Source organism: Lemur catta, chromosome 5, assembly GCF_020740605.2.
Source record: "Lemur catta isolate mLemCat1 chromosome 5, mLemCat1.pri, whole genome shotgun sequence".
In the NCBI taxonomy this organism is placed as follows: domain Eukaryota; kingdom Metazoa; phylum Chordata; class Mammalia; order Primates; family Lemuridae; genus Lemur; species Lemur catta.
Window position 1 is genome coordinate 51744976 of NC_059132.1, and position 12729 is coordinate 51757704.

Sequence of the window (12729 nt, forward strand, 5' to 3'; positions counted from 1 at the left end):
TATCTTTGGCCTCTGCAATAAGTTTTCCTGGAAGAAAGCACAGTTGGAGTAATTAAGAGCCTTGTTTGCAAAGCTCCCAAAGTCTCCGGCCAAGAAAGCCTCACATTGGCTGAGCCTATGCGAGCACCATCTTCAACCCTCCCAGGTCGGGGTGCTGCAGGGCTCCTCGGGAAACCACCTGGTTGGTCCCCAGGTTCCAGGAAGATGACTACATAAAGCTTCCAGGGGGACAGCTGGTCAAAGTGACTGCACCGTGGGGTGTGATGCACGTTCACAGAGGTTTCTCCAAAGATTCCCAACTCACCCATTCCTCTAGCTATGCTAAACTGCATCCTGATCAAGCCAGGCCACCAGCAAGTTGTGCTCCTTGAACACACTGTCTTGGCCTCTCAAATCTCATAGAATTGCTCTTACTCTCTGACATGAGAGGATAGCCCTGCTCTTATTGTAAGAAACAGCTTCACTGTTCTGTGAACAGTGTGATGAACTTTTTTATGTTATTATTTTAAACAAGAAGTTCATTTAAATACCAATTCATTTAAATCCTTGACTTAAAAGGAAAGCTACCTAGGATTCATTTGGTTTAGAGACATTTATCACACCTTAAAAATAGATTGCCCTACAGGTAACAGCTGTGTACAAAAAAGTCATAAAATTGTCGTGATTTTATATTGATAACTGAAACATATTAGAATTCTCCAATCAAATAAAGCACGCAAAGGATTTTGTTGTTGCTATTGCTGTTTGTCAAACAATAAAAGTAAAAGCAACTTAATGACGTATAAAAATAAAAGTGGAATGAGCACACCACTAATGGGGCTTGTTACCAAAAGGTTTTTCTCCACTCCCTGTCCTTTTGTTGTCAATCAACTGTATCACTGGCTATTTAGTTAAAATAATAATAATAACAACAGTACAATAGATCTGGTCACATGTGCCAGTTACTTTGTGCACAACAAAGACAATGGGAGAGGAAATGACAGAATAGAAAGAACAGTCAGGATGTGGTGGGATTCAACTGTATGAATGTTTTCTGTGGGTTCTGGAGTAAAGCAGCACATTATTTGCATTTTCATCTTCATTTCCAACCATTTCATTGATCATCTGCCCAGGGAATTTGAATTTGATCTGCCTCAGTGACAAAGCCTGGCATCCACACTAGGTTTTTATTCAGTTCCTAGTACTCTGTGCCTGTCCCTCGTCAACAGAGCGATCCTGTCCCACCTCCTTCCAGTGAATTTCACCGTTGCTCCCCGTTTTGAGCCTCCTCGGGTTTTGCCTCAGCCACGGTGAGGGCTGCGTCACCAAAGGGGTGCCGGGTCTGCACCCGGCAAGCACAGGCGGGCCGAGGGCGGTGGCGGGGGCGAGAAGGAAGCAGGCAGCGATGCCTGTAAGAGAGTATTCTGCCGTCCCTTTATAAGGACCTGCTGGAGAAATTTCTCTTGGGTCTCAACCCAGAAAAGCCAAGCTCTCCTGAATAGCTGTTTTGGTTGTTGGGGGGCTCGGGGCTGGGTTCTGTCCCCCTTCTCTCCTCCCTCTGGGATGTCCCCCAGCCCATCAGCCTAACCCCAGCCACGGCCATCGCTCTCCTAGGCACCAGCCAACACCCCTACCTGGCCTCCCTGCCTCCACGCTAGCCGTGCGCCAGGCGATTACCTCTAAGCAGCCAGGACGACCTTTTGAAAACGTAAATCACATCCTGCGGCTCACCTGCTCACCGCGGCCAGCCAGTCTTCCTCTTTGCCCTTTGTATGGAACCTTGAGGTGCCAAGCCCTTTTTGATTGTGCTGACCTCTGACCTCAGCTCAACCTCGCCCGCCTTCACTTGTCACATGAGCCTTTTCTCTGTCTCTCAAATAAGGCAAAGCCGGTCCTCTTGAGACCTTTGCACCAACTACCCGCTGGCCTGAGGCTGCCCTCCCAGGCCCTCGGGTCACCCAGAGTTCAGCAGCCCAGTCCAAAGTCACCTCCCAGCACATTATTAATCTCCCTCATCCTCTCAGAATGCTTATTGCTTGCCTTTTTCCCCTCTATTTCCACCTAAAATCTGATCCCACGTGAGAAGAAACCCTGTCTGTCCTACCCACTATTGTGTTTCCACGGCCAAAAATATTGCCTGGAATAAGATGTATGCTAACCAGTATTTACTGAACGAGTCTTACGAACATGGCAGACTTCATTACCTTGCGTGTTTTTCTCATTGCTGTGCTCGCTAGGATGCTCGGAGTCAGAGGTGGGTCTCTCACCTGCACAGACCTCACCACATGCATTTGAGAGCCATCTGTGGCTCTGGCCTTATCTTACGTTTCTCTCCTTGTGCTCCTCTTAGAGTGATTTGCTCATCTTAAGAAATAGTTATAAAGGGCTGAAGGCATCACCGAGCCTTTCTCAGTCCTTCATAATACGTGGTGATGTGTAGGTAGATTGTACAGGTGGCCTTTTGCTAAATAGTCCAAGATAGATTTATGCAGGGAACAAAAGGATTCGGTCTCCTGTGTCATTTACCGAGTACCAGTTGGTGAGCACAAAACCAGATGCCTTCCCTATATGAGTCACTCCCTGAGGGGCCACAGGAAAGCTGAAGCCCCCTGCAGGAGGCAGGTGTAAACCCCCAGTTCACGGCTAGAGTCAGTGAACAGGTACCAGGAGAGCACACGCCAGGCTGAGCCAGCCTCAGAGCCAGCGAAGTGAGAGGGACCCACTCAGCTACATCAATGGGATCTTTTCTTAAAATTGTTAAGTCAAGCTAAACATCTTTATTACTTATAGTGTGGCTTTTTTAAATTTAACTTTTAATTGTGGTGAAAAACACATAACGTTTAAAAGTTAGCATCTTAACCATTTTTAAGTGTTCAGTCCAGTAGTGTTAACTACATTCACATTATTATGCAACAGACCCCCAGAACTCTTTCATCTTGCAAAACTGAAACTCTGCATCCATTGAACAATTCCCCAGCTCCCCTGCCCCAGCCCCTGGCAACCAGTATTCCATTTTCTGTCTCTATAAATTTGACTACTCTAGGAACCTCATATAAGTGGAGTCATACAGTACTTGTCCTTTTGTGACAGGTTTATTTCACTGAGCATACTGTCCTCAGGATTCATTTATGTTGAAGCATGTGTCAGAATTTCCTTCCTTTTTAAGGCTAATACTCCATTACATGGATATATCACATTTTGTTTATCTGTCCACCTGTTGATGGACATTTGAGTTGCTTCCATCTCTTGAGTATTGTTGGATAGGACACGTCTGCATCTAAGTACATTCCACTCTGGTCTGAGGGACATCTGCCCAAGCCAGGGCATCAGTCAGCACCCACCTCTCTCACAAGCCAGGGGAAAATATCCTACAGTCCTGTAAACTATGCCATTCATGGTGCCCACACTTGGTTGAACTCAAACACTGCTTAGCAAGCCTTCGGTCAGCTTGCCATTTTCCATGTGGCTGTCTCAAGCCTGTTCCACTGTTCCCACACCTTGCAGCACGCATCACCACTCTGCTTGCATTTTGCAGACAACCTCTGCTTATGTGGTCTGATTCAGCAAATAGCATTATCATCCACCCAGCTGGAGACCAGAAATGAAAATCGCTCTATTCCTTCAAGCCCCATATCCAACCAATGACCAAAAATAATAGATTTTAGCCTCTAATGTAACAAAATCTGTTCACTTTGCATTATTCTCACAGCTGTCCCCTTCATGCCAATGACCATCATTGTTGGTGGATAACAGCAAGCACCTCTTGACTGACCTCTCTGATTTTACATACCTTTCCCATCCAGTTTCCACCCTGCATTCGGGGAGACCCTCCTCCACTTCCGATGTGATCATGCTACCCCTTGGGGACACCCCAACACCCTCCTTCGTATGGTGTGCAAAGCCCTCCTTGACCAGACTGCATCTCCTGCATCATCCTGCCCACACCTGCTTTGGTCTCGTGTGAAGCCCTTCTTTGCACATCAAGCCATTTCACCCCTTCCTGACTTTGCTGCTGCTGTTTCTTCCGCCTGGCACAAAATTGCCATTTTCTTCACTAACCTAATTCTTCTGCATCATTCATGAATCACCTTCCCTGTAATTCCTAAGCTCAGGCTTTTTTCCTCCATGCATCCTCCCCAATACCGGAGCACCTGTTTCACACTCCTCATTCGGTCGTTAAAGGAGTAATTTCTTTCTCCAGATTCCCACAGTCATTCTGGATTCTTTGTCCTTGTCCTGAGGACTGGAGGTCATATTCCCATCCCCGTCTCTCTACTGCCTTCTGTTCCGTGGTAAGGAGACATTTCATGGTGTAACAGTGCATAAAAACTTCTCAAAGGCCTCAGTGTTAAGCCCGAGTAGCATATAAACAAATGCACTTAAGAGGAATGTTTAAATTGTGAATTATGGGTACAAAAGGAACCATAAACAATTTAAACTAGTGAAGAATTGCCCTGCTGTGTGGCTCTGTTCTATACAACTATTCATGCACAGGGGCTGAGTCACAGGACAGCAATGAAGAACACTCATTCAGCTCCGTGGCAGAAATCGTGAATGCTAAGGTCATAGACAGACGTCTATTGTATGCCCTCTGTTTTCAATAATTTATGAAAAATTAGCCTTTCTGTCTGAGGCTTTCTTTGTCTAAGCTCAAATTTCATTTTGGAAGTTCTGAACGAGCTCTCTTCAATTAAAATGAATCATTTTTCCACATTATGAAAAATTTAAAATGTTTTGGAACAAAGTTGGTGGAGCTTGGAGAATCAGTTGGTCAAAAAGGAATGAGGGCTATCAAATAATTTTAATAGGATTATGGATAAGTGAAATGAGTTTTTAAATGAAATATGTTCCTTAGGGGCACATACCTTTTTTGAATTAGCAGTTTTTGAAAATGGGAATTTGGATAATCCTAGGCTCAAGTATGCATAATAAAAGGGAAATATGGCCATACACATTTCGTAATGTTTTCATAGAAAGACATATTCTAAATTTATAACTACAATCTTCTTTTCTCTCTTGCAGTTCTAACTTTGAATTACTTTATTTTATTTTGAGACAGAGTCTCTCTCTGTTGCCCAGGCTGGAGTGCTGTGGCATCAGCCTAGCTCACAGCAACCTCAAACTCTTGGGCTCAAGCGATCCTCCTGCCTCAGCCTCCTGAGTAGCTGAGACTACAGGTGCACACCACGACACGTGGCCATTTATTTTTTTATTTTCAGTAGAGATAGGGTCTCATTCTTGCTGAGGCTGGTCTGGAACTCCTGAGCTCAAGCAATCCTCCCACCTCGGCTTTCCAGAGTGCTAGGATTACAGGCGTGAGCCACTGCACCCAGCTGTAACTTTGAATTTTTAATGTGAAGTCTCTCAGATTGATTCCTTGGACAGAACAACAAAAACTTCAGTGCCATATTTGGAATAACATTTTCAGATTTCTTGCGAAGGCATCTAACTTCATATTCATATTTAAATATAGGACAACACAGCAGAAAAGCAATTGGAAATTTAGATACTAAACTAAATAAATTAATTTTCAGTCAAAAGTAAGAAAAACACAACAAAATAAATCAAAGTGAAGTAGAAAGATCAGTAGAGATAAAAGCAAAAAGTAATATATTTAAAAAACAAACAAAAAGTAGAATTCATGAGTAGTACTAAGATTTTTGCTTTTCAAAGTCCAGCAAAAAAGATAAACCCCTGCCAAGCTGTGTGCAGGGAAAAAAGAAAAAAACATGAATCTGTAACGTTAGGATGAAAAGCAATATAATCATAGCATAGAGGAGAGACAACTATATTCAACTCCATGTTAGTGTGTTTAAAAATCTAGATGAAACAGGACAGTTCCTGGAAAATTTAATCATCAGAGCAAAATCAGGAGAAGATAGAAACCTGCATGGAAATTTATCCCTAGAGGAAAAAAATTGAAAATGTTTTCAAAGAACTACCCCCAAAATTAGACATTGGACTCAACTAGATTTTTAAAGACAGTTTGATCAAAAACCTTAAGAAGATAAAAATAATCCCTACATGAGTTAAACTATTTCAGAATATAGAAAAATGTCTAATTTATCTTACATGGATTCCATAATCTTTATACCAAAACAAGAAAAAGAAAAAAAGAAATATAGTCTAATCTAATGAAATAAATGCAAAGATTCCAAACAGAACACCAATAAATTAAAAGAATAATATATCTGCAGTGCATTAAAAAATAGTATACCACAACCAAGTAAGGTTTATTCCAGGTGGGGATGGTTAATATAACAGTAGTGAATCTGTTAGTGTAAATCATCACAAAAATAAATTGAAGCAAAATATACATATAACCTCTCTATAAATACCAGAAGATATTCAACAAAACTACATATCCATTCCTAACATACAAAAGTTCTTTGTATACTGGACAGAGAGATATTTCCATGATCTGAAACCAAAAGCAAACATCATACATATTCACAAAACAATAGTTCATTTCCACAAAAGTCCAAAACAAGAGAAGGATGACTTGTATAATCAGTGCAATACAATACTAAAAAGAAATCATTTTTTGTTTTTAAAAAACCACATCAAACAACCAAAAAAAGCTTAAGTGAAGGAGAATTTATTATAAAGATTCAGGAAATCAAAGAATAAGAAATACAGTTGGACATCAAAAGGGACTATTAACTAGCATCCAAAAAAATTTCAGGATACAAGGCAGCTAGCCACTGTCTTTAAGACTCTGCCTCTGTCTCTCTGGGAGCACCATGATCCTGAATTTAATTCATTCTTTCTCCTCAAAAAAATACACAAACTTATCTACTCATAGATGGCCCACTATGCTTATCCAAAATGACAGCCTCAGCCCTCACCTTGTAGCCATTAGCTTTTAAAATATTGCTATGCTCCATTCTCTCTCTCTCTCTCTCACTCTTTCTGTGCATCACTCTTCTTATTGTTCAGTTTGCTAATTCTCTCTTCAGTTGTATCTAATCTGTTATAGTAAGTTCTTAATTATATTTATTTTATTTTTTAGTTTTATAATTTTAGGTTGATTTTTCTTGTGAATTTGAAAAATATAGTTATTTTTTCAGTTCCTTTTTGAAATTATTTCATGAAGGTTGCAATATGATGGTTTTCTAATTCTACCTTTCTTTCTGCCTTTATTAGTTGTAACTCTTTCATAATGAATACCTTTCCCTCATCGACTATTTTGTTACCCTGAAATGCAGTTTGAAAGGAAAAATTCTTGACTCAATCCAGAGTAATACTTGATGCCCCAGCAATCTCTAATGGTTATCAATATGGTTTTTTTGGTTTTTTTTTTTCATTTACAGCATTATTATACACTCATAGCTTTTAAAAACAGCTTAATTGAGATATAATCTATATACCATAATGTTCACCATTTAAAGTGTAACATTTGAAGGTTTTTCATGTATTTAAAAAGTTGTTTGACCATCACCATATCTAATTTTAGAACATCTTCATCATCACCACACGAGAGCTTATATCTATTAGTAACCATTTCCATTCTGTTTTCACTAATCCCCAGTCCTAGGTCACCATTTACATACTTTTTTTTTTTTTTTTTTGAGACAAAGTCTCACTCTGTTGCCCGGGCTAGAGTGCCGTGGCATCATCCTAGCTCACAGCAACCTCAAACTCCTGGACTCAAGTGATCCTTCTGCCTCAGCCTCCTGAGCAGCTGGGACTACAGGCATGTGCCACCATGCTCGGCTAATTTTTTCTATATATATTTTTAGCTGTCCATATAATTTCTTTCTATTTTTAGTAGCGATGGGGTCTTGCCCTTGCTCAGCCTGGTCTCGAACTCCTGAGCTCAAACAATCCGCCCGCCTCGGCCTCCCAGAGTGCTAGGATTACAGGTGTGAGCCACCACCCCCGGCCTACATACTTTCTTTCTCTGTGGATTTATCTATTCTGGATATTTCATATAAATGATATCATCTAATACGTGGACTTTTGTGACACTTTGCATAATGTTTTTAAGACTCATTTGTGCTGTAGCATGTATAAGTACTTTAGTTCTTTTATTGCTGAATATTCTATTGTATGGGCATACTACATTTTGTTTATCCATTCATCAGTTGATTAACATTGAGTTGTATTTGCTTTTTGGCTATTGTGAATGATGCTTCTGTGAACATTCATGTACAAATTTTTGTGTGGACTTAGGTTTTCGTTTCTCTTGACTAGATATCTAAAAGTGGAATTGCTAAGTTATATGGTAACTTTATGCTTCACATTTTGAGGAACTGTCAAACTCTTTTCCAAAGTGACTGCACATTTTACATTCACACTGGCAATATGTAAAGTTCCAGTTTTCTCCACATCCTCACTAACACTTGTTATTGTCTGTCTTTTTTTATTATGGCCATTCTAGTGGGTATGAGGTAGTATTTCCTTGTGAATTTTATTTGTATTTCTCTGACTAATCATATTGAGCATCTTTTCCTGTGCTCATTATCCATTCATTATTTCCTTTGGAAAAAATGTCTACTTAAATTCTTTGCCCATTTTTTAGTTGAGTTGTTTGTATTTTATTATTGAGTTGTAAGAATTTTTTATATATTCCAGATAAAAGTCCTTTTTCAGATACATGATTTGAGAATATTTTCTATGTGTAGTTTTTCCATTTTCTTGATAGTATCCTTTAAAGCACAAGAGTTTTTAATTTTGATGAAGTCCAACTTATCAATCTTTTTTTATCATTTGTGCTTTTTTGTTGCCATAACTAAGAAATCATTGCCTAATCCAAGATCAGAAAGATTTATTACTGTGTTTTCTCCTAAAATTTTAATGGATTTAGCTTTCACATGTATGTCTGTAATCTACTTTGAGTTAATCATTGTGTATGGTGTGATTTCAGGGTGCAAGCTAAATATTTTGCATGTAGATATTCAGTTCTTCTAGCAGTATTTATTGAAAAGATCATTCTCTTCCCATTAAATTGTCTTGGTTGCTTTGTCAAAAATCAATTGATCATAAACTTATGAATTTATTTTTGGATTCTTAACTATATTTCATTGGTCTATATGTCTATCCTTATGCCAGTACCGCACTGTCTCATTCATATCTTTGTAGTAGTTTTGAAATCAGGAAATGTGAGTCCACCAACTTTGTTCTTTTTCAAGATTGTTTGTGCTATTCTGGTTCCCTTGCATATCCCCATGAATTTTGATAGGGATTGTGGTAAATCGGTATATGAATTGGATATATTGCCATCCTAACAATATGAAGTCTTTCAATTTGTTAACATGGGATGTCTTCCCATTTATTTAAATCTTCTTTAATTCATTTCAGTACTGCTTTGTAGTTTTCAATGTACAAGTTTGGCCCTTCTTTTGTTAAATTTATCTCTAAGTATTTTATTGTTTTTGATGCTCGTATAAGGGGAATTGTTTTCTTAATTTCATTTGCAGATGTTTATTGCTACTGTATAGAAATACAATGGATTCTTATGTATTAATCTTGTTGAACTTGTTTGTTTATTAGTTCTAATAGTTTTTTAGTAGATTCCTTGATATTTTTATATATAAGATCATGTCATCTGTGAATAGAAATAATTTGAGTTTTTCCTTACTAATGTGCATGGATCTTTATTTCTTTCTCTTTTTCTTTCTCCCTTCCTTCCTTCCTTCCTTCCCTCCCTCTTTCTTTCTTTCTTTCTTTCTTTCTTTCTTTCTTTCTTTCTTTCTTTCTTTCTTTCTCTCTTTCTTTCTCTCTTTCTTTCTCTCTTTCTTTCTCTCTTTCTTTCTTCTCTTTCTCTCTTTCTTCTCTTTCTCTTTCTCTCACTCCCCTGCCCTTTTTTTCCTTTTTTCCTTCCTGCTTCCCTAGCTAAAATGTATGGTAATAATGCTGAAATGGTGAAGAGTAACATCTTTGTTTTGTACTGAACCTATGAATTGTTATATATCTGATGCATTTCCATCAATTGCAGCCGTTATTCTCTTTTGACCTCAAATTCTCCCATCTTTGGCCAATGGGAACCTCTTCTACTTAGCTTTTAATGTGATCACACTAGTCTTTGACTGCTTTCTCACTTTCTGGTATGATAATATGTCCAAGATCCAACTAGTACTTTCCTGCCCCAGACCTGGAATATCCAGTTTTTCAAAAACTCATTTCCTTTAAGTTGAAAATAGTATTGAGAGACCACAATCCGGGCATTGGGAGTGACCATTGCTATGAGTAATTATTGTATCTACTGTTTATATTTCACAAAGCTAGGAAATAAACTGGTGGTGGTGTTATTTTATAAAAGGGAAAAGTCACAAATTCATACTTATACTTTTAATTTAAATTTAAAAATATAGGATTTTACTTAATTTCTTTGATTTTATACTTTTATTTCATTTCTCTTACACTGAAAATCCTGATTCCTTTTAAGAGTAATATAATTATTTATTTGCTTTATCCTACATTATTATATAACAGTTTCAAAGTAACAATAACAATATTACTACTAATTTTTACTGATTGCTTTCACTCCCTTTAAACTTAATTTTTATATTTTAATTATATATAAAACATTTATAAAGTTCCATAAGAAGGAATTTTCACCAAGGATTAACTTCCATCCATGTCCCTTCTACCCTATTCCCTCACTCCCTTATAAGTAACTATTTTAATAGTTTTTGTTTAACATTCTATTTTTGTTTTCTTTTTAAAAATTACTCCAGTACAACACAGAATAGAAATGGCAATAGCTGACATCCTTTGGTTGTTTCCATTTTCAAGGCAAAACTTTCAATATTTCATCATTATGTATAATGTTTTCTGGAAAATTGTGGCTATTTTATCAGATTTTGAAAAGTCTCTTTTATTCCTGGTTTGCTGAAAGTTCTTTTTGATCAAAAATAGAGGTCAAATTTTTTTGGCTAGGTGCAGTGGCTCATACCTGTAATCCCAGGCATGTAATCGCCTACCACTCTGGGAGGCCAAGGTGAGAAGACCACTGGAGATCAGGAGTTCGAGACCAGCCTGAGCAAGAGCAAGACCCTGTCTCTCCTAAAAACAGAAAAAATTATCTGGGAGTGGTGGCACATGCCTGTAGTTCTAACTACTCGGGAGGCTGAGGCAGAAGGATTGCTTGAGCCCAGGAGTTTGAGGTTGCTGAGAGCTAGGCTGACACCATGGCACTCTAGCCTGGGCAACAGAGCAAGACTCTGTCTCAAAAAAAAAAAAGTCAAATTCTAGTAAATACATTTTCTGCATCTGAGATGATCATGTAATTTTTCACTTTATTTTTCTTAATGTGATGAGTTACATTGATTGATATTCATTTATTAAACCAACCTTGTATTCTCATTTAAACCCAATTTGGTTGTATCATATTATCATTTTCATATAATTGGGTTTAATTTGCCAAATTTTGTTTAGAATTTCTGTGTCCATGTCCATCAGAGAGATTGACTCAAAAATTTCCTTTCTTGTAATTTCCTTGACACATCATGCTGGCTTCATAAAAAGAGCTTAGAAGTGTTTTCTCTTTGTGTCTTCCATCAATGTGGTGAGTTAAACTGACTAATTGTTTAATATTAATCAAGCTTTCCTGGAACGAATACCCTAAAATACCAGCATATAGTTTTGTTTTGTTCTTAAGCCTAGTCTGACAATCTTGATCTTTTAATTGAGGTATTTCATACATTTATATATACTATAATTTGTATTTAGGCTCATTTATACTACTTATTATTTCTTGTCTATTTAGCTAATTTTATGTTCCTTTTCTTTCCCTCGTGCCTTCTTTTGAATTAAGTATTATTTACTACTCTCTCCCTGACTTAGCTTTTCAGTTACACATTCTTATATTGTATTTTTCGTGTTTATCTTAGAGATTACAACATGAATGCTTGACTTATCACTGTTTAATATAAATTGGCACATACACTTCCCCCAAAAAGCTCATTCCTTAGAACACTTTTCTCTATTCACACCATGCTATTTTATGTGTTATGGTTGTCATATATTTCAATTCAGCATGAATTTTAAATCACAAAAGACATTATTATTATTGTGCAGTCAATATTCACTTATATTTAACCATATGTTTACTTTTTGTATTGCTCTTCATGCCTTCCTATATTCCTGGATCTCCCTCTGGGAACACTTTCCCCGTGCCTAAAGCACTCCTTTAAAAAAAAGGATTGACTTTTTGGTATACAGTTCTACAAAATATAATGCATGTGTAAATTTTTGTAAGCAGCACAATAATTGTGATGCAAAACACAAAAAGCTCCATTTAATATTTCTTCTAATAAAAGTCTACTGGGGACATACGTAATATATAACCTCACTTTTTGGTTTTCCTGAAAATATCTTCATTTTGCCTTCACTTTGGAAGGACATTTTCACCAGATATAGAATTCTAGACTGGCTGTTGTTTCCTTTCAGCCTTTTAAAGGCATCATTCCATCATTTCATTTTAATCACTTCTGTTGAAAAGTTAGCTATTAGTCATATCATTACATCTTTGAAAGGAATGCATCTTTTTCCTCTATTTGCTTTTACGATTTTCTCTTATATTTGATTTTTATTAATTTGATTATGGTGTGTCAAGGTGTAGTTTTTATTGCCTTTATCCAGCTTGGGGTTTTTAGTAATTTTTAATTCTATGACTCAATATTTTTTTTTATCTCTTTTGGAAATTTCTTGGTTATTATCGCTTCAAATACTTCTGCCATATTCTCTTTTTCCTCCCTTCCCGAACTACAATTACATAGGTTAGAATGTTTCATATGGTAGAAC